The following is a 20,631-nucleotide window of genomic DNA, read 5'->3' as shown; positions in this document are numbered from 1 at the left end:
ATCTCTTTTCTCAACCCCCGTTCTATCACCCTTTCCCATAACTTCATGGTATGGCTCATGAGCTTGATCCCTCTATAGTTTCCGCAATATTATATATCCCCTTATTCTTGTAGATAGGTACCAAAGTGCTCTTTCTCCACTCATCAGGCATCTTTTTTTTACCTTAAAATCTCATTAAAAAGCTTGGTTAACCAGTTGATGCCTTTTTCTCCAAGGCCCTTCCAAACCTCAATCGGGATATTATTAGGTTCGACTGCCCTGCCATTTTTCATCTGCTTTAGAGCCTCTTTTACCTCGAAGTCTCGAATCCTTCGATAGTAGCCAAAGTTTTCATCTTCTTCCCTTGTGCATAACTGACCAAGGCTCGGAAATAAAAAAATATTTAGATGAACTAATAAACAACAAGAAATAATAATATACATGAAAAAGCAAAATACTAAAAAAATATATAAAAAATATTTATCATATAAATAAAATAAAAAATAAAAATATGAAAAAGAGTACTATACATTTTATAATATCAAACAAAAAGAAAATGTTATATAATTTTTTTAGTACCGTTAGTACTCTTTAATTTAGTATCATTTTTTACTATAAATTTTTATTATTTATGACTCTTTTGTTACTTATAATTAGAATATAATAAAAACGAAAATAAAATACAGTGAGAAGTACAATAAAAACAAAAAAAAAACAAAAAATAATTTCATATAAACATAGTATATAATAATTACAACTAACATCATATATCATATGTACAAAAAAATTATAATAAGTAAATAAAATTTATATGAATAAAACCAAATAAAAAAATAAAAAATTTATACACAACATAAATATAGTACAATAAATGATAAAAACAAATTTATATAAATAAAAAATAATAAAAATATCATAAAAATTAATAAAAATAAGAATTTATATCAACAATAGTTGTCATATAAATAAAAAAATGCAATAAAAATATAACATTAGAACACTAAAAAATAATATTAAAATATTAACATATAAACAAAAAAATACAATAAAAAACATAAAAATCAAAATATGAAAGAGAGTACTAATAATAATAAAAAAATTAAAATATTTACCTTAGCGTGATTGAAACAAATCTGAAAGATTTTGACGAAAAAAATTTGGAACGAAGAACATACACAAAGAATTACTGTGACAGTTATATGCTCACTTGCATCTTTTTTATAGAAGAAAATAAAGGGTAGAGTTGGTAGAAAAGGAATGAATTTCTCATCTAATTTTTCAACTGTAATCAACATTCTCCAATATAAATGCAGAAGCTAGAATTTTTTGCTTCACGTGAACATACGTTCAAAGGTGAAAACAATTCTGGGTTCAGAGTTTCACAAAATTGCCAAACATAAAAATGGGACGTTCAAGACACTCAAACGGACTTCTCTCTTCCCCAACGTGAATCCCAAACACCCTTATAATCCTTTTCAACACTCAATTATCGATTCCCAACTATTCTAAGCCTAGTCAACCCAATTCTAACTCATTTAGCACATTCTTTCAAACACCCCCAATGACAATAACACACAACACATCTCAATTCATCCAAAACTTATTAATTTAACAATCAATTTACGCATGAAAATCACCACTTATCATGACTTACCAAATAGGAGATTCCTCACCTTATCACGGCCTTAAGCCCAAATTCTCACATCAAACATCATTCAACTCAATTTCATAGCTCATCATAAGGTAATCAAAATCACAACATTCATTTACTAATCAAACATACATTCTCAACCATCATCAAGCACAACATTTACACAAATTCATCATTTAAGCACATCATCAATCATACATACCAATTCATGAGACTCACATAATGACTGGAAATATTTCCTTCACCATCTAACTTGAGCCTCAACCAAAGCTCCAGACGCTAAATTAATCTCCCAATTAACTTAATTTAATCTAGTAACATCGAATTTCATACATTTTAACACACGTTTTAACATATAATGGGAGAAATTAACCGAGGAATATCCTCTTACCTTTTCTAACAGAACCTTGGACAAAAACTCCACTAGGACATAGGATTAGTCCTCCCCTAAACATCAAAATTACCATTCCCTCAATATCTGAAATCCAAACTTGAAATTAGAAGCAAACTGAGAACTAGAGATGGGTTCTTGAAATTACTCATAAAAAAGTTAGATAAAAATGAAGAGGAAGTCGAGAGCAACGCATGGCCCCAAATGACTCATCAATCGAAGCTACAGTTTGGAAGTTTTGAGTAACTAAAGATAGTGATGAATAGTATAAAAGGGTTTACTCTCACCTCTCTTCTCTCTAACCATTCCTTTCGATCAAAAAGAGGAAGAAATGAGCTTAAATGGGTTAAGTGAAGGGCTTATATATCATGGGTTGGGCCCAATTGGGCCCTTTGCAATTTTGAACCTGTTGGTACTTGGTGCACGAAATTGTGATCTCAATGGCGCCAACAACTTGGTACGCACAATCATAATCTCAATTCTTCTTCACAACTTCGCACAACTAACCAGCAAGTGCACTGGGTCGTCTAAGTAAAAAACCTTACGTGAGTAAGGGTCGATCCCACGGAGATTGTCGGCTTGAAGCAAGCTATGGTTATCCTTGTAAATCTCAGTCAGGCGGATTCAAATGGTTTTGGGGTTTTGATGATTAAATTATAATTAAAACATAAAATAAAGATAGAAATACTTATGTAATTCATTGGTAGGATTTCAGATAAGTGTATGGAGATGCTTGTTGCTTCTGAACCTCTGCTTTCCTATTTCCTTCATCCAATCATGCGTACTCCTTTCCATGGCAAGCTGTATGTTGGGGGATCACCGTTGTCAATGACTACCGTCCGTCCTCTCAGTGAAAATGGTCCATCTGCACTGTCACCGCAGGGCTAATCTTCTGTCGGTTTTCACTCATGTTGGAATAGGATCCATTGATCCTTTTGCGTCTGTCACTACGCCCAACACTCGCGAGTTTGAAGCTCGTCACAGTCATCCCATCCCAGATCCTACCCGGAATACCACAGACAAGGTTTAGACTTTCTGGATCTCAAGAATGCTGCCAATTGATTCTACCTTATACAACGAAGACTCCGATCTTTCGAAATGGAGGCTAAGAGATAAACACTCAAGCTCGTTTTCATGTAGAACGGAAGTGGTTGTCAGGCACGCGTTCATAGGTGAGAATGGTGATGAGTGTCACACAATCATCACATTCATCATGTTCTTGGGTGCGAATGAATATCTTATAATAAGAATAATCTTGAATTGAATAGAAAAACAATAGTACATTGCATTAATTCATGAGTAACAGCAGAGCTCCACACCTTTATCTATGGGGTATAGAAACTCCACCGTTAAAAATACATAAGTGATAATGGTGTTCATTGGCTTCGGTCCCAGAGGGGGAACCAGAATGACCAAGTCTTTGAATACAATAGTAAAAAGTCCTATTTATACTAAACTAGTTACTAGGGTTTACAGAGATAAGTAAATGATGCAGAAATTCACTTCCGAGGCCCACTTGGTGTGTGCTTGGGCTGAGCATTGAGCTTTACACGTGTAGAAACTTCTCTTGGAGTTAAACGCCAGGTTGCAGCCTGTTTGTGGCGTTTAACTCGGGTTTGTAACTTGTTTCTCGCGTTTAACTTTAGAATAGGGCAGGAAGTTGGCGTTTGAACGCCAGTTTGCATCATCAAAACGTGAGCAAACTATTATATATTTCTGGAAAGCCCAGGATGTCTACTTTCCAAGCAATTGAGAGTGCACCAATTGGGTTTCTGTAGCTCCAGAAAATCCATTTCGAGTGTAGGGAGGTCAGAATCCAACAGCATCTGCAGTCCTTTTTCAGCCTCTGAATCAGATTTTTGCTCAAGTCCCTCAATTTCAGCCAGAAAATACCTGAAATCATAGAAAAACTCACAAACTCATAGTAAAGTCCAAAAGTGTGAATTTTGAATAAAAACTAATAAAAATATACTAAAAAGTAATTAAAACATACTGAAAACTACCTAAAAACAAATCCAAAAAGCATATAAATTATCCGCTCATCACAACACAAAACTTAAATTGTTGCTTGTCCTCAAGCAACTGAAAATCAAATAGGATAAAAAGAAGAGAATATACTATAAATTCCAAAATATCAATGAAACTTAGCTCCAATTAGATGAGCGGGACTAGTAACTTTTTGCCTCTGAACAGTTTTGGCATCTCACTTTATCCTTTGAAGTTCAGAATGATTGGCATCTATAGGAACTCAGAATTTAGATAGTGTTATTAATTCTCCTAGTTCAGTATGTTGATTCTTGAACACAGCTACTTTATGAATCTTGGCCGTGGCCCTAAGCACTTTGTTTTCCAGTATTACCACCGGAAACATAAATGCCACAGACACATAACTGGGTGAACCTTTTTAGATTGTGACTCAGCTTTGCTAAAGTCCCCAATTAGAGGTGTCCAGAGTTCTTAAGCACACTCTTTTTGCTTTGGATCATGACTTTAACCGCTCAGTCTCAAGCTTTTCACTTGACACCTTCACGCCACAAGCACATGGTTAGGGACAGTTTGGTTTAGCCACTTAGGCCATGATTTTATTCCTTTGGGCCCTCCTATCCACTGATGCTCAAAGCCTTAGATCCTTTTTACCCTTGCCTTTTAGTTTAAAGGGTTACTGGCTTTTTACTGTTGCCTTTTGGTTTAAAGAGCTCTTGGCTTTTTCTGCTTGCTTTTTCTTTCTCTTTCTCTTTTTTTTTCTTTTTTTTTTTTACAAGCCTTGTTCTTCACTACTTTTTCTTGCTTCAAGAATCAATTTTATGATTTTTCAGATTATCAATAACATTTCTCCTTTTTTATTATTCTTTCAAGAGACAACAATTTTAACATTCATGAACAACAATATCAAAAATATGCACTATTCAGGCATTCATTCAGAAAACAAAAAGTATTGCCACCACATCAAAATAATTAAACTAATCTCAAAGATGAATTCGAAATTCATGTACTTCTTATTCTTTTTCTTTTAGAACATTTTTCATTTAAGACAGGTGATGGATTCATAGGACATTCATAGCTTTAAGGCATAGACACTAGATACTAATGATCATGTAATGAAGACACAAACATAAATAAAAATAAAGCATAGAGAACAAAAACAGAAAAAATAAATAGACAAGGAGATTAAGGAACGGATCCACCTTAGTGAGGGTGGCGTCTTCTTCCTCTTGAAGAACCAATGGTGCTCTTGAGCTCCTCTATGTCTCTTCCTTGCCTTTGTTGCTCCTCCCTCGTATCTCTTTGATCTTCTCTAATCTCATGGAGAATGATAGAGTGCTCTTGGTGCTCCACCCTTAGTTGTCCCATGTTAGAACTTAATTCTCCTAGGGAAGTGTTAATTTGCTCCCAATAGTTTTGTGGAAGAAAGTGCATCCCTTGAGGCATCTCAGGGATTTCATGATGAGGAATTTCCTTATGCTCTTATTGAGGTCCATGAGTGGGCTCTCTTGTTTGCTCCATCCTTTTCTTAGTGGTGGGCTTGTCGTCTTCAATGAGGATTCTTGGCCACAACTTCATAGAAGTGGTCTTAATGGACTTTTGAGATGAATCTCTCCATCTCCCATGACTCGGAGGTGGAAGCAATTGCCTTCCCTTTCCTCTTTCTAGAGGTTTCTCCAGCCTTAGGTGCCATTAGTGGTTATGGAAAAACAAAAAGTAATGCTTTTACCACACCAAACTTAAAGTGTTTGCTCGTCCTCGAGCAAAGAAGAAAGAATGAAGGAGAAGAAGAAGAAATTGGAGGAGATGGAGGGAGAGATATGGAGGTGATTGGTGAAGGGTATTTGGGGAAGAGTATTGTGAAGAGGTGTGAAGAAGAGAGAGAAAGTGAGTTGAGGTTGGTGGGATCCTGTGGGGTCCACAGATCTTGAGGGGTCAAGGACTTATCATCCCTGCTCCATTTAGGCGTGTAAAACGCCCTTAGAGTGCAATTCTGGCGTTAAACGCCAGATTGCTACTTGTTTCTAGCGTTTAATGCCAGCTTTTCTCCCTTTCTTGGTGTTTAATGCCAACTTGGTGCTCTGTTCTGGCATTAAACACCAGTCTGGTGCCTGTTTCTGGCGTTAAATGCCCAGAATGGTGCCAGACTGGGCGTTTAACGCCCATTCTGCTACTCTTACTACCGTTTAAACGCCAGTAAGCTCTTCCTCCAGGGTGAGCTATTTTTCATTCTGTTTTTGAATTTTTAGTTGTTTTTGTGACCTCACATGATCATCAACTTAAAGAAAACATAAAATAATAATAGAAAATAATTAGATATAATTAAATAACATTAGGTTGCCTCCCAATAATCGCTTCTTTAATGTCAATAGCTTGACAGTGAGCTCTCATGGAGCCTCACAGATAATCAAAGCAAGGTTGGGGCCTCTCAACACCAAAGTTAGAGTTTGGTTGTGGCCTCTCAACACCAAACTTAGAGTTTGGTTGTGGCCTCCCAACACCAAACTTAGAGTTTGAATGTGGGGGTTTTGTTTGACTCTGTATTGAGAGAAACCCCATGGCCGAACCCAAACCACCACTCCATCTCCTCCAATTCTTCTTCTTCTCCTCCTTTCTTCCTTCTTTTGCTCGAGGACGAGCAAATACTTTAAATTCGGTGTGGTAAAAGCATTGCTTTTTGTTTTTCCATAACTATTTATGGCACCTAAGTCCGGAGAAACCTCTAGAAAGAGGAAAGAGAAGGCAAAAGCTTCCACCTCCGAGTCATGGGAGATGGAGAGATTCATCTCAAGGGTCCATCAAGACCACCTCTATGAAGTTGTAGCGAAGAAGAAGGTGATCCCTGAGGGCCCTTTCATGCTCAAAAGCATCATGAAATCCCTGAGATGCCTCAAGGGATGCACTATCCTCCACAAAACTATTAGGAGCAAATTAACACCTCCCTAGGAGAATTAAGTTCTAACATGGGACAACTAAGGGTGGAGCACCAAGAGCACTCCATCATTCTCTATGAAATTAGAGAAGATCAAAGAGCTATAAGGGAGGAGCAACAAAGGCAAGGAAAAGAGACATAGAGGAGCTCAAGAGCACCATTGGTTCTTCAAGAGGAAGAAGACGCCACCCTCACTAAGGTGGACCCGTTCCTTAATCTCCTTGTTCTTATTTTTCTGTTTTTCAGTTTTTGAGCCTTATGTTTTATTTATGTTTGTGTCTTCATTACATGATCATTAGTGTCTAGTGACTATGCCTTAAAGCTATGAGTATCCTATGAATCCATCACCTCTCTTAAATGAAAAATGTTCTAAAAATAAAAGAACAAGAAGTACATGATTTCAAATTCATCCTTGAAATTAGTTTAATTATATTGATGTGGTGACAATACTTTTTATTTTCTGAATGAATGCTTGAACAGTGCATATTTTTGAATTTGTTGTTTATGAATGTTAAAATTGTTGGCTCTTGAAAGAATAATGAAAAAGGAGAAATGTTATTGATGATCTAAAAAATCATAAAATTGATTCTTGAAGCAAGAAAAAGTAGTGAAAGAGCAAAAGCTTGCGGAAAAAAAATGGCAAAAATAAAAGAAAAAAAAGAAAGAAAAAGAAAAAGCAAGCAGAAAAAGCCAAAAGCTCTTTAAACCAAAAGGCAAGAGCAAAAAGTAAGTAACCCTTTAAACTAAAAGGCAAGGGTAAAAAGGATCCAAGACTTTGAGCATCAATGGATAGGAGGGCCCAAAGGAATAAAATCCTGGCCTAAGCGGCTAAACCAAGCTGTCCCTAACCATGTCCTTGTGGCGTGAAGGTGTCAAGTGAAAAGCTTGAGACTGAGTGGTTAAAGTCGTGATTCAAAGCAAAAAAAGAGTGTGCTTAAGAACTCTGGACACCTCTTATTGGAGACTTTAGCAAAGCTAAGTCACAATCTGAAAAGGTTCACCCAGTTATGTGTCTGTGGCATTTATGTATCCGGTGGTAATACTGGAAAACAAAGTACTTAGGGCCACGGCCAAGACTCAAAAAGTAGCTGTGTTCAAGAATCAACATACTAAACTAGGAGAATCAATAACACTACCTGAATTTTGAGTTCCTATAGATGCCAATCATTCTGAACTTCAAAGGATAAAGAGAGATGCCAAAACTGCTCAGAGACAAAAAGTTACTAGTCCCGCTCATCTAATTGGAGCTAAGTTTCATTGATATTTTGGAATTTATAGTATATTCTCTTCTTTTTATCCTATTTGATTTTCTGTTGCTTGGGGACAAGCAACAATTTAAGTTTGGTATTGTGATGAGCGGATAATTTATACGCTTTTTGGCATTGTTTTTAGGTAGTTTTCAGTATGTTTTAATTACTTTTTAGTACATTTTTATTAGTTTTTATTCAAAATTCACATTTCTGGACTTTACTATGAGTTTGTGTGTTTTTCTGTGATTTCAGGTATTTTCTGGCTGAAATTGAGGGACTTGAGCAAAAATCTGATTCAGAGGCTGAAAAAGGACTGCAGATGCTGTTGGATTCTGACCTCCCTGCACTCAAAATAAATTTTCTGGAGCTACAGAAACCCAATTAGCGCGCTCTCAATTGCGTTAAAAAGTAGACATCCTGGGATTTCCAGCAATATATAATAGTCCATACTTTGCCCGAGTTTTGACGATGCAAACTGGCGTTCAAATGCCAACTTCCTGCCCTATTCTGAAGTTAAACGCCAGAAACAGGTTACAAACCAGAGTTAAACGCCACAAACAGGCTGCAACCTGGTGTTTAACTCCAAGAGAAGTCTCTACACATGTAAATCTCAATGCTCAGCCCAAGCACACACCAAGTGGGCCCCGGAAGTGGATTTCAACATCATTTACTTATCTCTGTAAACCCTAGTAACTAGTTTAGTATAAATACGACGTTTTACTATTGTATTCAAAGACTTGGTCATTCTGGTTCCTCCTCTGGGACCGAAGCCAATGAACACCATTATCACTTATGTATTTTCAACGGTGGAGTTTCTATACCCCATAGATAAAGGTGTGGAGCTCTGCTGTTCCTCATGAATTAATGCAAAGTACTATTGTTTTTCTATTCAATTCAAGCTTATTCTTATTATAAGATATTCATTCGCACCCAAGAACATGATGAATGTGATGATTATGTGACACTCATCGCCATTCTCACCTATGAGCGCGTACCTGACAACCACTTCCGTTCTACATGAAAACAAGCTTGAGTGTTTATCTCTTAGCCTCCATTCCGAAAGATCGGAGTCTTCGTGGTATAATCTAGAATCAATTGGCAGCATTCTTGAGATCCGAAAAGTCTAAACCTTGTCTGTGGTTTTCCGAGTAGGATCTAGGATGGGATGACTGTGACGAGCTTCAAACTCACGAGTGTTGGGCGTAGTGACAGACGCAAAAGGATCAATGGATCCTATTCCAACATGAGTGAGAACCGACAGATGATTAGCCCTGCGGTGACAGCGCAGATGCACCATTTTCACTGAGAGAATGGACGGTAGCCATTGACAAGGGTGATCCCCCAACATACAGCTTGCCATGGAAAGGAGTACGCATGATTGGATGAAGGCAATAAGAAAGCAGAGGTTCAGAAGCAACAAGCATCTCCATACACTTATCTGAAATCCTACCAATGAATTACATAAGTATTTCTATCTTTATTTTATGTTTTAATTATAATTTAATCATAAAAACCTCAAAACCATTTGAATCCGCCTGACTGATATTTACAAGGATAACCATAGCTTGCTTCAAGCCACAATCTCCGTGGGATCGACCCTTACTCACGTAAGGTTTATTACTTGGACGACCTAGTGCACTTGCTGGTTAGTTGTGCGAAGTTGTGAAGAAGAATTGAGATTATGATTGTGCCCTACCAAGTTGTTGGCGCCATTGAGATCACAATTTCGTGCACCAAGTTTTTTGCGCCGTTGCCAGGGATTGTTCAAAGTTCCGGCAACAACACCAAGTTTTTGGCACCGTTGCCAGGGATTGTCTGAGTTTGGACAACTGACTGTTCATCTCGTTGCTCAGATTAGGTAATTTTATTTTATTTTTAAGCTTTTTATTTTCGAAAATCCAAAAAAAATTATTTGTTTTCTAAAAATTCATCCAAATTTTTAACAATGAATTCTAGAGTTTCATGAGATAAGTTGAATCTTGGCTGGCTATTAAGCCATGTCTAATCTTTTGGACCGAGGTTTCACTTATCCTTAGAAGAGCTTCTTTGTCTTTCTCACCAATTTAGCTGTTGTATGCAATGTTCTGCTAAAGCTTGGCTGTCCATTGGCCACGTCTAGTGTTTTGGAATCCGTATTAAAAATTTTGAATTTCTTTATTTTCTTTCCTAATTAATTTTAAAAAAATACAAAAAAATTAATAAAATCATAAAAACTAAAAATTTTGTGTTTTTGTTTGAGTCTTGTGTCAAATTGTAAGTTTGGTGTCAAGTGCATGTTTTAATTTTTCTAAAAAAATTTTCGAAAATTCATGCATGTGTCCTTCATAATCTTCAAGTTGTTCTTGATGATTTCCCTTGTTTGATCTTGTGATCTTCATGTTTTGTGTCTTTTCTTATTTTTCATATGCATTTTCAATTTGTTAGTGTCTAAACATTGAGAATTTCTAAGTTTGGTGTCTTGCATATGTGTCTTTTCTTAAAAATTTTCAAAAATAAGTTCTTGTTCATCTTGACATTCAAAGTGTTCTTGGTGTTCATCTTGACATTCAAAGTATTCTTGCATGCATCATGTGTTTTGATCTTGAATTTTCATGTTTTGAGTCATTTTTATGTTTTTCTCTTTCCTCATTAAAATTCAAAAATCAAAAAATTATCTATCCCTTGTGCTTCTCATAAATTTCGAATATTTGAGTTGACATTTTCAAAAATTTTTCAAAATTTAGTTGTTTCTTATGAGTCAAGTCAAATTTTTAATTTAAAAATCCTATCTTTTCAAAACTTTTTCAAAAATCAAATCTTTTTCATTCTCCTTTCATATTTTCAAAAATTTTTAAAATTGATTTTCAAAATCTTTTTCTTATTTTTATTCCATATTTTCAAAAACTTTACTAACAATTAATGTGATTGATTCAAAGATTTTAAGTTTGTTACTTGCCTATTGAGGAAGGTTCAATCTTTAAATTCTAGAATCATATCTTTTAGTTTATTGTTAGTCAAGTAATTGACTTTAATTTCAAAATCAAATCTTTTTAAATCTCTTTTTCAAAATCAATTTCATAATCTTTTCTAACTTCTTATCTTTTCAAAATTTGATTTTCAAATCTTTTTCAATTAACTACTTGACTTTTTGTTTGATTTTAAAAGTTTTCTATTTCAATCATATCTTTTTCAAAACCGCCTAACTACTTTTCTCTCTCCAATTTTCAAAAATCACTAACCTCTTTTTCAAAGTTACTTTTCATTAACTAATTGTTTTAAATTTTAATTTAATTTTATTTTCCTTCTTAATTTCGAATTTTAACTAATATTTAAAATAAAAACAAAAATATTTTTATTTTATTTTAATTAATTTCTGGAAATACTCTCTCTCTCTCTCTCATTTCTTTCTATTTATTTAATCACTAACACTTCTCTTCTTCTTAAAAATTTGAACCCTCTCTCCCTCTCTGTGTTCAAATTTTTCTCTTCTATTCTTCTACTCACATAAAGGAATCTCTATACTATGACATAGAGGATTCCTCTTCTTTTCTGTTCTATTCTTTTTCATTTGAGCAGGAACAGGGATAAAGACATTCTTATTGAAGCTGATCCTGAACCTGAAAGGACTCTGAAGAGGAAGCTAAGGGAAGCTAAGGCACAACCCTCTGGAGAGGACCTGACAAAAATTTTTGAAAAAGAATGAGACATGGCCGAACCCAATAACAATGGTGGAGATGCAAGGAAGATGCTTGGTGACTTTATTGCACCCTCTTCCAACTTCTATGGAAGAAGCATCTCAATTCCTGTAATTGGAGCAAACAACTTTGAGCTTAAGCCTCAAGTAGTTTCTCTAATGCAGCAGAATTGCAAGTTTCATGGACTTCCAATGGAAGATCCTCATCAGTTTTTAGCTGAATTCTTGCAAATCTGTGACACTGTCAAGACCAATGGAGTTGATCCTGAGGTCTACAGGCTTATGTTTTTCCCTTTTGCTAGAGCTAGAACATGGTTGGATTCACAACCTAAGGAAAGCCTGAACTCTTGGGATAAGCTGGTCAGTACTTTCCTGGCCAAATTATTTCCACCTCAAAAGATGAGCAAGCTTATAGTGGAAATCCAAACCTTCAGACAGAAGGAAGGAGAGTCCCTCTATGAAGCTTGGGAAAGATATAAGCAACTGATCAAAAGGTGTCCTTCTAACATGCTTCCAGAATGGAGCATCATATGTATATTCTATGATGGTCTGTCTGAGTTGTCAAAAATGTCATTGGACCATTCTGCAGGAGGATCTCTTCATCTGAAAACTCCTGCAGAAGCTCAGGAATTCATTGAAATGGTTGCAAATAACCAGTTCATGTATACCTCTGAGAGGAATCCTGTAAACAATGGGACGCCTCAGAAGAAGGGAGTTCTTGAAATTGACACTCTGAATGCCATATTGGCTCAGAACAAAATATTGACTCAGCAAGTCAATATGATTTCTCAGAGTCTGAATGGATTGCAAGCTGCATCCAACAGTACTAAAGAAGCATCTTCTGAAGAAGAAGCTTATGATCCTGAGAACCCTGCAATGGCAGAGGTGAATTACGTGGGAGAACCCTATGGAAACACCTATAATCCTTCATGGAGAAATCATCCAAATTTCTCATGAAAGGACCAATAGAAGCCTCAACAAGGCTTCAATAATAATGGTGGAAGAAATAGGTTTATCAATAGCAAGCCTTATCCATCATCTACTCAGCAACAGACAGAGAATTCTGAACAGAGTTATTCTGGCCTGGCAACCATAGTCTCTGATCTATCCAAGACCACACTAAGTTTCATAAATGATACAAGGTCCTCCATTAGAAATTTGGAGGCACAGGTGGGTCAGCTGAGCAAGAAGATTACTGAAACTCCTCCCAGTACTCTCCCAAGCAATACAGAAGAAAATCCCAAGAGAGAGTGCAAGGCCATAACCATGACCAATATGGCCGAACCTGGAGAGAGTGAGGAGGACATGAGTCCCAGTGAGAAAAGCCTAATGGAACGTCCTTTGGATAGAAAGGAGTTTCCCTTTGAGGAACCAAAGGAATCTGAGGCTCATACAGAGACCATAGAGATTCCATTGAACTTTCTTCTGCCATTCATGAGCTCGGATGAATATTCTTCTTCTGAAGAGGATGAAGACATTACTAAAGAGCAAGATGCTAATTATCTAGTAACAATCATGAAGCTGAATGCCAAGTTGTTTGGTAATGAGACTTGGGAGGATGAACCCCCTTGCTCACCAATGAACTGAGTGCATTAATAAGGCAGACATTACCTCAAAAGAAAACGGATCTCGGAAAATTCTTGAGGACTTTTTACTATTGTATCGAAGTCTTGGTCATTCTGGTTCCCCCTCTAGGACCGAAGCCAATGAACACCATTATCACTTATGTATTTTTAACGGTGGAGTTTCTACACCCCATAGATAAAGGTGTGGAGCTCTGCTGTTCCTCACGAATTAATGCTAAGTACTATTGTTTTTCTATTAAATTCAAGCTTATTCTTATTCTAAGATATTCATTTGCACCCAAGAACATGATGAATGTGATGATTATGTGACACTCATCACCATTCTCACCTATGAACGCATACCTGACAACCACTTCTGTTCTACACGAAAACGAGCTTGAGTGTTTATCTCTTAGCCTCCATTCCGAAAGATCGGAGTCTTCGTGGTATAAGCTAGAATCAATTGGAAGCATTCTCGAGATCCGGAAAGTCTAAACCTTGTCTGTGGTATTCCAAGTAGGATCTGGGATGGGATGACTGTGACGAGCTTCAAACTCGTGAGTGTTGGGCGTAGTGACAGACGCAAAAGGATCAATGGATCCTATTCCAATATGAGTGAGAACCGACAGATGATTAGCCCTACGGTGACAGCGCAGGTGGACCATTTTCACTAAGAGGACGGATGGTAACCATTGACAATGGTGATCCCCCAACATACAGCTTGCCATGGAAAGGAGTACGCATGATTAGATGAAGGAAATAGGAAAGCAGAGGTTCAGAAGAAACAAGCATCTCCAAACACTTATCTGAAATCCTACCAATGAATTACATAAGTATTTCTATCTTTATTTTATGTTTTAATTATAATTTAATCATCAAAACCTCAAAACCATTTGAATCCGCCTGACTGAGATTTACAAGGATAACCATAGCTTGCTTCAAGCTGACAATCTCCGTGGGATCGATCCTTACTCACGTAAGGTTTATTACTTGGATAACCCAGTGTAGTTACTGGTTAGTTGTGCGAAGTTGTGAAGAAGAATTGAGATTATGATTGTGCGTACAAAGTTGTTGGCGCCAGTGAGATCACAATTTCGTGCACCAAGTTTTAGAATGGAGGCTAAGAGATAAACACTCCGATCATGATCTCAATGGCGCCAACAACTTGGTACGCACAATCATAATCTCAATTCTTCTTCACAACTTCGCACAACTAACCAGCAAGTGCACTGGGTCGTCCAAGTAATAAACCTTACGTGAGTAAGGGTCGATCCCATAGAGATTGTCGGCTTGAAGCAAGCTATGGTTATCCTTGTAAATCCCAGTCAGGCGGATTCAAATGGTTTTGAGGTTTTGATGATTAAATTATAATTAAAACATAAAATAATGATAGAAATACTTATGTAATTCATTGGTAGGATTTCAGATAAGTGTATGGAGATGCTTGTTGCTTCTGAACCTCTGCTTTCCTATTGCCTTCATCCAATCATGCGTACTCCTTTCCATGGCTACAGAAGGAGAACCTTGAGTCTTGAATACAAGGTAGTCCTCATTCAACTGAAGGACTAGCTCTCCTCTGTCAACATCAATCATAGCTTTTGCTGTGGCAAGGAAGGGTCTGCCAAGGATGATGGATTCATCCTCATCCTTCCCAGTGTCTAGGATTATGAAATTAGCAGGGATGTAAAGGCCTTCAACCTTTACTAGCACGTCCTCTACTAGTCCATAAGCCTATTTCATTGATTTGTCTGCCATCTCTAACGAGATTCTTGCAGCTTGTACCTCAAAGATTCCCAGTTTCTCCATTACAGAGAGTGGCATGAGGTTTATCCCTAACCCCAGGTCACACAGAGCCTTTTCAAAGGTCATGGTGCCTATAGTACAAGGTATGAAGAATTTTCTGGGATCTGGTTTCTTCTGAGGTAATGTCTGTGACGTTAGGGATTTTTGCCAGTAAAGAATGTCATAAAAACAGTCGCGTTGTAGATATAGTCTCTAAACCAAAAAAAATCCCTTTCGTGCAAACGTTTTGGTTGTCACAAGTAACAAACCCCTTTGAAATTGATAACTGAGTATTCAAACCTCGGGTCGTCTTCTCAAGGAATTGCAGGGAGGTATGTTCTTATTATTGGTTATGAGTTTGTAAATTGGGGTTCTGGAGTTTGGGCAATGCGCACAGGTATATTTTCAAGCAATAAAAATAAATAAATAACTGTAAAATAAACTCTTGGCAAGGTATGAGAGCCGGAAGTCCTATCCTGGTTATCCTTATCAATTGTGATGAGAATTGGATTTTCCTCCCACTTTGTTAACCTCTAACTATGAAGGTAAGTTAAGTGGATGAATTAATTCTGATTCCTCAAGTCCTAGTCTTTCCTTAGGAAATGTTAGAGTTAATGAAACTCGAATTAATTCTTGAAGAATTCTAATTTTCAATCAATAATGAGTTTGATAACTCAAGAGTCTCCAATTATTTAACCAAAGCCAAAAGGGAAGAAAGTCTACTTGAATGAAAATAACTTGGATAAACACAGAGCATTAATAAATTAAAGAGAGCAATCATAAGTCTGAAATACCTCAAATTATATTAAATAAAATATTCAAATCATAACATGGAAAAGTTCATAAATTAAATTGGAAAAATAAATAAAAATAAAGAACCTGGGATTGAGAGTCACTCCTAAAACTAAGAGAATTCCTAAATCCTAATCCTAAGAGAGAGGAGAGAACCTCTCTCTCTAAAAACTACATCTACTCCTAAAATTATGAATGTGAAAGCCTGTTTATGAATGGATGTATTCCCCCACTTTATAGCCACTAATCTATATTTTCTGGGTCGCAAATTGGGTCAGAAACAGCCCAGAAATCGCTGGAGAAGAATTCAAACACGCTGATTTCCGTCACTGCGATGCGGCCGCATGGATCACGCGGTCTCGTCACTTAGAGTCAGGGAAACTATAGCAAATTATATATTAAATCGAAGCCCCAGACGTTAGCTTTCCAACGCAACTAGAACCTTGTCATTTGGACCTCTGTAGCTAAAGTTATAGCCGTTTGAGTGCGAAGAGGTCAGGCTGGACAGCTTAGCAATTTCTCCAACTTCTTGTATTCCTTCCACTTCTGCATGCTTCCTTTCCATCCTCCAAGCTATTCCTGCCTTATAATATCTGAAAACACTTAACACACATATCAAGGCATCTAATGGTAATAAGAGAGGATTAATAATAAGCAAATATAAGATCAAAGAAGCATGTTTTCAATCAAAACACATAATTAGGAAGGAAATATAAAACCATGCAAATAGTATGAATAAGTGGGTAAAGAGTTAATAAAAACCACTCAATTGAGTACAAGATAAACCATAATATAGTGATTTATCAACCTCCTCACACTTAAACACTAGCATGTCCTCATGCTAAGCTCAGGAGAAGCTATAAAGATGAAGAGGAATGGTATGAAATGCAACCTATGAATGCAACTACATGCTAAATGCTTTTACTTACTTGGTTAAGAGTAAATAAGTTCTCCAAGACAAATACAAACCAATTTCCACTAATTCAAATCAGACAATAAACAGCAAGTGAACTTGTAAGAAGACAGCTCATGAAAGCAGGGAACATAGAATTTAAGCGTTGAACCCTCACTGGAAGTGTATATCGCTCTAATATCTCAAGTGTATAGGGTTATTCACTCTACTCTTCTCTAGTCATGCTTTCTAAACCTTGTTCTTCATCTAACCAATCAACAAAAATTTAATGTACCAATGCAAACATCATGAGGTCTTTTCAAGGTTGTAATGGGGCTAAGGTAAGGGTGAGGGTATATATATATAAGGCTAAGTGAGCTAACAAAGTGAATCCTTGATTAGTCTAAGATCTCACCTAACATATACATACTTTATATAATTTAAAAATACTTTACCTAGCTACCCAAAATTTTCCCACTTTTGTATTACATGCTCATGTATCAAACTTATTTTTGAATTTTGTCCCATGTGCATTGATTTTTTTATTTTGCATTTGGGGTATTTTTTTCATTTTTCTTTTTTTTTTTGTATCCCCTTATTTAATTACTTAATATATTTTTCTTCAATGCACATGGTAATTTAATTATTTTGATTTCACATGAGCATGCTTCCCAAATTTTCAAATAACTTATTCAATTTAATTCCCTACTTTTTCATATCATCCCATGTTCCCATAAAATTTCCCACACTTAAATTTTACACAATATCTATCTTAAGCTAACCAAGGATTCAACTTGGGATTCTTATTTTGTTTTTCTGCTTAAGGCTAGTAATGTGGTTATAAAATAGAGGGAATTTAAAAGCTCAAGGGGGCTAACAAGGGTGATGTAAAAGGTAGGCTAATTTTGGGATAAGTGAGCTAAAATCAAACAATAGCCTCAATCATATGCAAACATGTAAATATACTAAATATTGGACATATAGATTGGAACAAAATATAGATTACAATCATAGAGAAGAAAACACACAAGAATAAAATATTTATGGTTAAATAATGTAACCATGCAAATAATCTCAAAATCTCACAGGTTGTATGTTCTTAGCTTTTTAAACTATGTTCCAATTACAACTTCAAACAAGTTTTAACATAATTTTTCAATTTAAATTACTGAATTTTCAAAGAGAGGGTCTTAAAAGAATTTTATTACTTTAACCAAGTAGTAACTAAATGCACAAAATCAAATAAATATGCAATCAAATATGCAATTGCAGTAACTAATTTAACAAAGAAAATTTAAACATTGGTGTTGAGACAGGGATGTACTAACCCACGAAGATCGGTATCGACCTCCCCACACATAAAGATTGCACCGTCCTCGGTGCATGCTGAGATGTGCAGGTGGACGGGTTGTTTCAACTGTTGCTTTTCTCTAAGGATTGTGCAGATGGACTTGTCTGTCTCCCCATGTAAACGTCTTTCGGTTCTCTTCCTGGTGGCCATCCTGAAAGAAAAAGGGAAGAAAGGTAACCAATAATAGAGATAAGATAATAAATGAAGTATGGTTGGGTTAATGCCAAATGAAAAGGGTCTCATTTACATGGAAGCTTCAACATGTATGTGAGAAAAAAAATATAAGCACATGGCATACCAGTGGTGCAAAATTTGCAACAATGGAGAAGATAGTGGGGAAAGAGAGATAATATAAATTTATGTCAATGCAAGAGTAATACAGATATAAAAGATTGGCATTGATTTAAATAATATTACTCAATAAGAATGAAACAAGTCACTAAGCACCAAGAAAATACCAGAAAAGATGTAACAGTTGAATAAGAACATTTGAACACCAATAATAATTTTAAAAATATGCAATGAATGAAAGTATGAAAATAAATTAAATAAAATAGAATGGAAGTGAGAGAAAATAAGAAAGCAAGAAGAAAGAAATAAGAAAAGATAAGAAAAATAAGGATTAGAGAAGAAAAGATAAGAAATTTGGCTGATCTGGATATTCTGTGCGCCGCTTGTGACGCGGACGCGTGAGTGATGCGGTCGCGTGGTGCGCGATAAGGTCAGGTGACGCGGACGCGTGGGTCACGTGATCGCGTGACCTGTTTTGTGCGATTGGCGTGAGTGCAGCCTCGCGGTCGCGCAACTCTCTGTTCAAAACTCTTTTTGCCAAAAATCTGGGTGACGCGATTGCGTGGTTGACGCGGTCGCGTGGGTGGCCATCTTTTGGAAACGACGCGAACGCTTGGGGCACGCGTTCGCGTGGGAGGGCTTGGGCTTCCAGCACGAGTCCAGCCCAATTCCAGCTCAACTTTCGGCCATACACCTTGTTACGTCGAAATCCAGGGCCACGCGGTCGCGTGGGTGACGCGGATGCGTGGGGAAGCCATTTTGCAAATGACGCGACCGTATCAGTGACGCGGTCTCGTGGGACGATTTGTGCCATTGGCACGCCTCCAGCCCTGCTCCTGCGTAACTCTCTGTTCAATTTCTTTTCCTCCTAACGCACATACGACGCGGACGCGTCGGCGATGCAGTCGCGTCACGTGCGAAAATCCCTTCTTTTTTTTTTTGAATCTGAAAAATGTAGAATGCAGTGTTAATATGAATGTGATGCAAAACTCCAGGTTCAATATAACAAAATAAAATAAAACTCAAAAACAAATAAAACTAAATAAAATTAAAATTGAGAAAGGAATGATTATACCATGGTGGGTTGTCTCCCACCTAGCACTTTTAGTTAGAGTCCTTAAGTTGGACATTTGGTAAGCTCCCTGTTATGGTGGCTTATGCTTGTATTCATCCAGGAATCTCCACCAGTGTTTGTACTTCCAGTAACCTCCGGGGTCCCAAACTAGGCATGTAAAGCCCTTAAGAAGCTTCAAACAAATTCTTAGGCTCCCGGGGTAACAAGTGTCAGAGCAGATTCCAGGATCCCAAATCTTGCTTTTACACCCATCCTTGTCGAGATCTGTATTTTTCCAACTGGGTGATAAGTAATCTGAATTCTCACTGCAGCTACCAAACAGCTTCCTAGACCCATTCAGTTGAGCTTTACACCAACCTTTGCGTTTAAACTTAAAGCTTCCAACCATGATGAACCTTGCAGGATAATTCTTACCACTGGTCATCTTCCTCTTACTCTTAATGTTACAAAGAGCTCTAAGTTGACCATCCGTCTCCAGTAGCCCATATTCAAGTGGAATTAGAAAGCTAAGCGATATGAATTTTACCCACTTGAATGTTGTGAAGGATGATGGCAACTTAGGGGGAGGTGTTTTTAATGAAATTGCAAGCTCCACTCCCTTGTGCTCTTCTCTGATAATTACCACCTCTTTGCAAGCTTCTTCAATTTCAACCTCTTCCTCTTGGTAGCTTTCTTCCAATTCAATCTCCTCTTCATTGCTTTCCAAGGGCATGGGAGGTTGTGCTTCTTCTTCTTGAATCTCCATCTCTTGATCAACCTCTTCCAAGTCTTCAACTATGATATGCCTTGGAGGTTGTACACCCTCCTCAGCATCAATTTCAAACGTCTTGAAAGGGGGTTCTATGACTGGACTTTCCCATGGAGGTTCTGCATCTCCTAAGTCTTCAACCACTTCTTCTTCTTCAATAATTCCGGCTTCCTCCACTTGTTCCAGTACAAAGTCATGCTCCGTACTGTTCACTGGAGATTCTAGTATCTCCTTCATGCTACGTTCTTCATTAGATTGTCCACATGAAGCCATGGG

The sequence above is a fragment of the Arachis ipaensis genome, chromosome B8 (genome assembly GCF_059453495.1).
Source record: "Arachis ipaensis isolate K30076 ecotype BB chromosome B8, ASM5945349v1, whole genome shotgun sequence".
In the NCBI taxonomy this organism is placed as follows: Eukaryota; Viridiplantae; Streptophyta; class Magnoliopsida; order Fabales; family Fabaceae; genus Arachis; species Arachis ipaensis.
The sequence above is the reverse complement of the archived record's forward strand: the minus strand, read 5'-3'. Positions refer to the sequence as shown.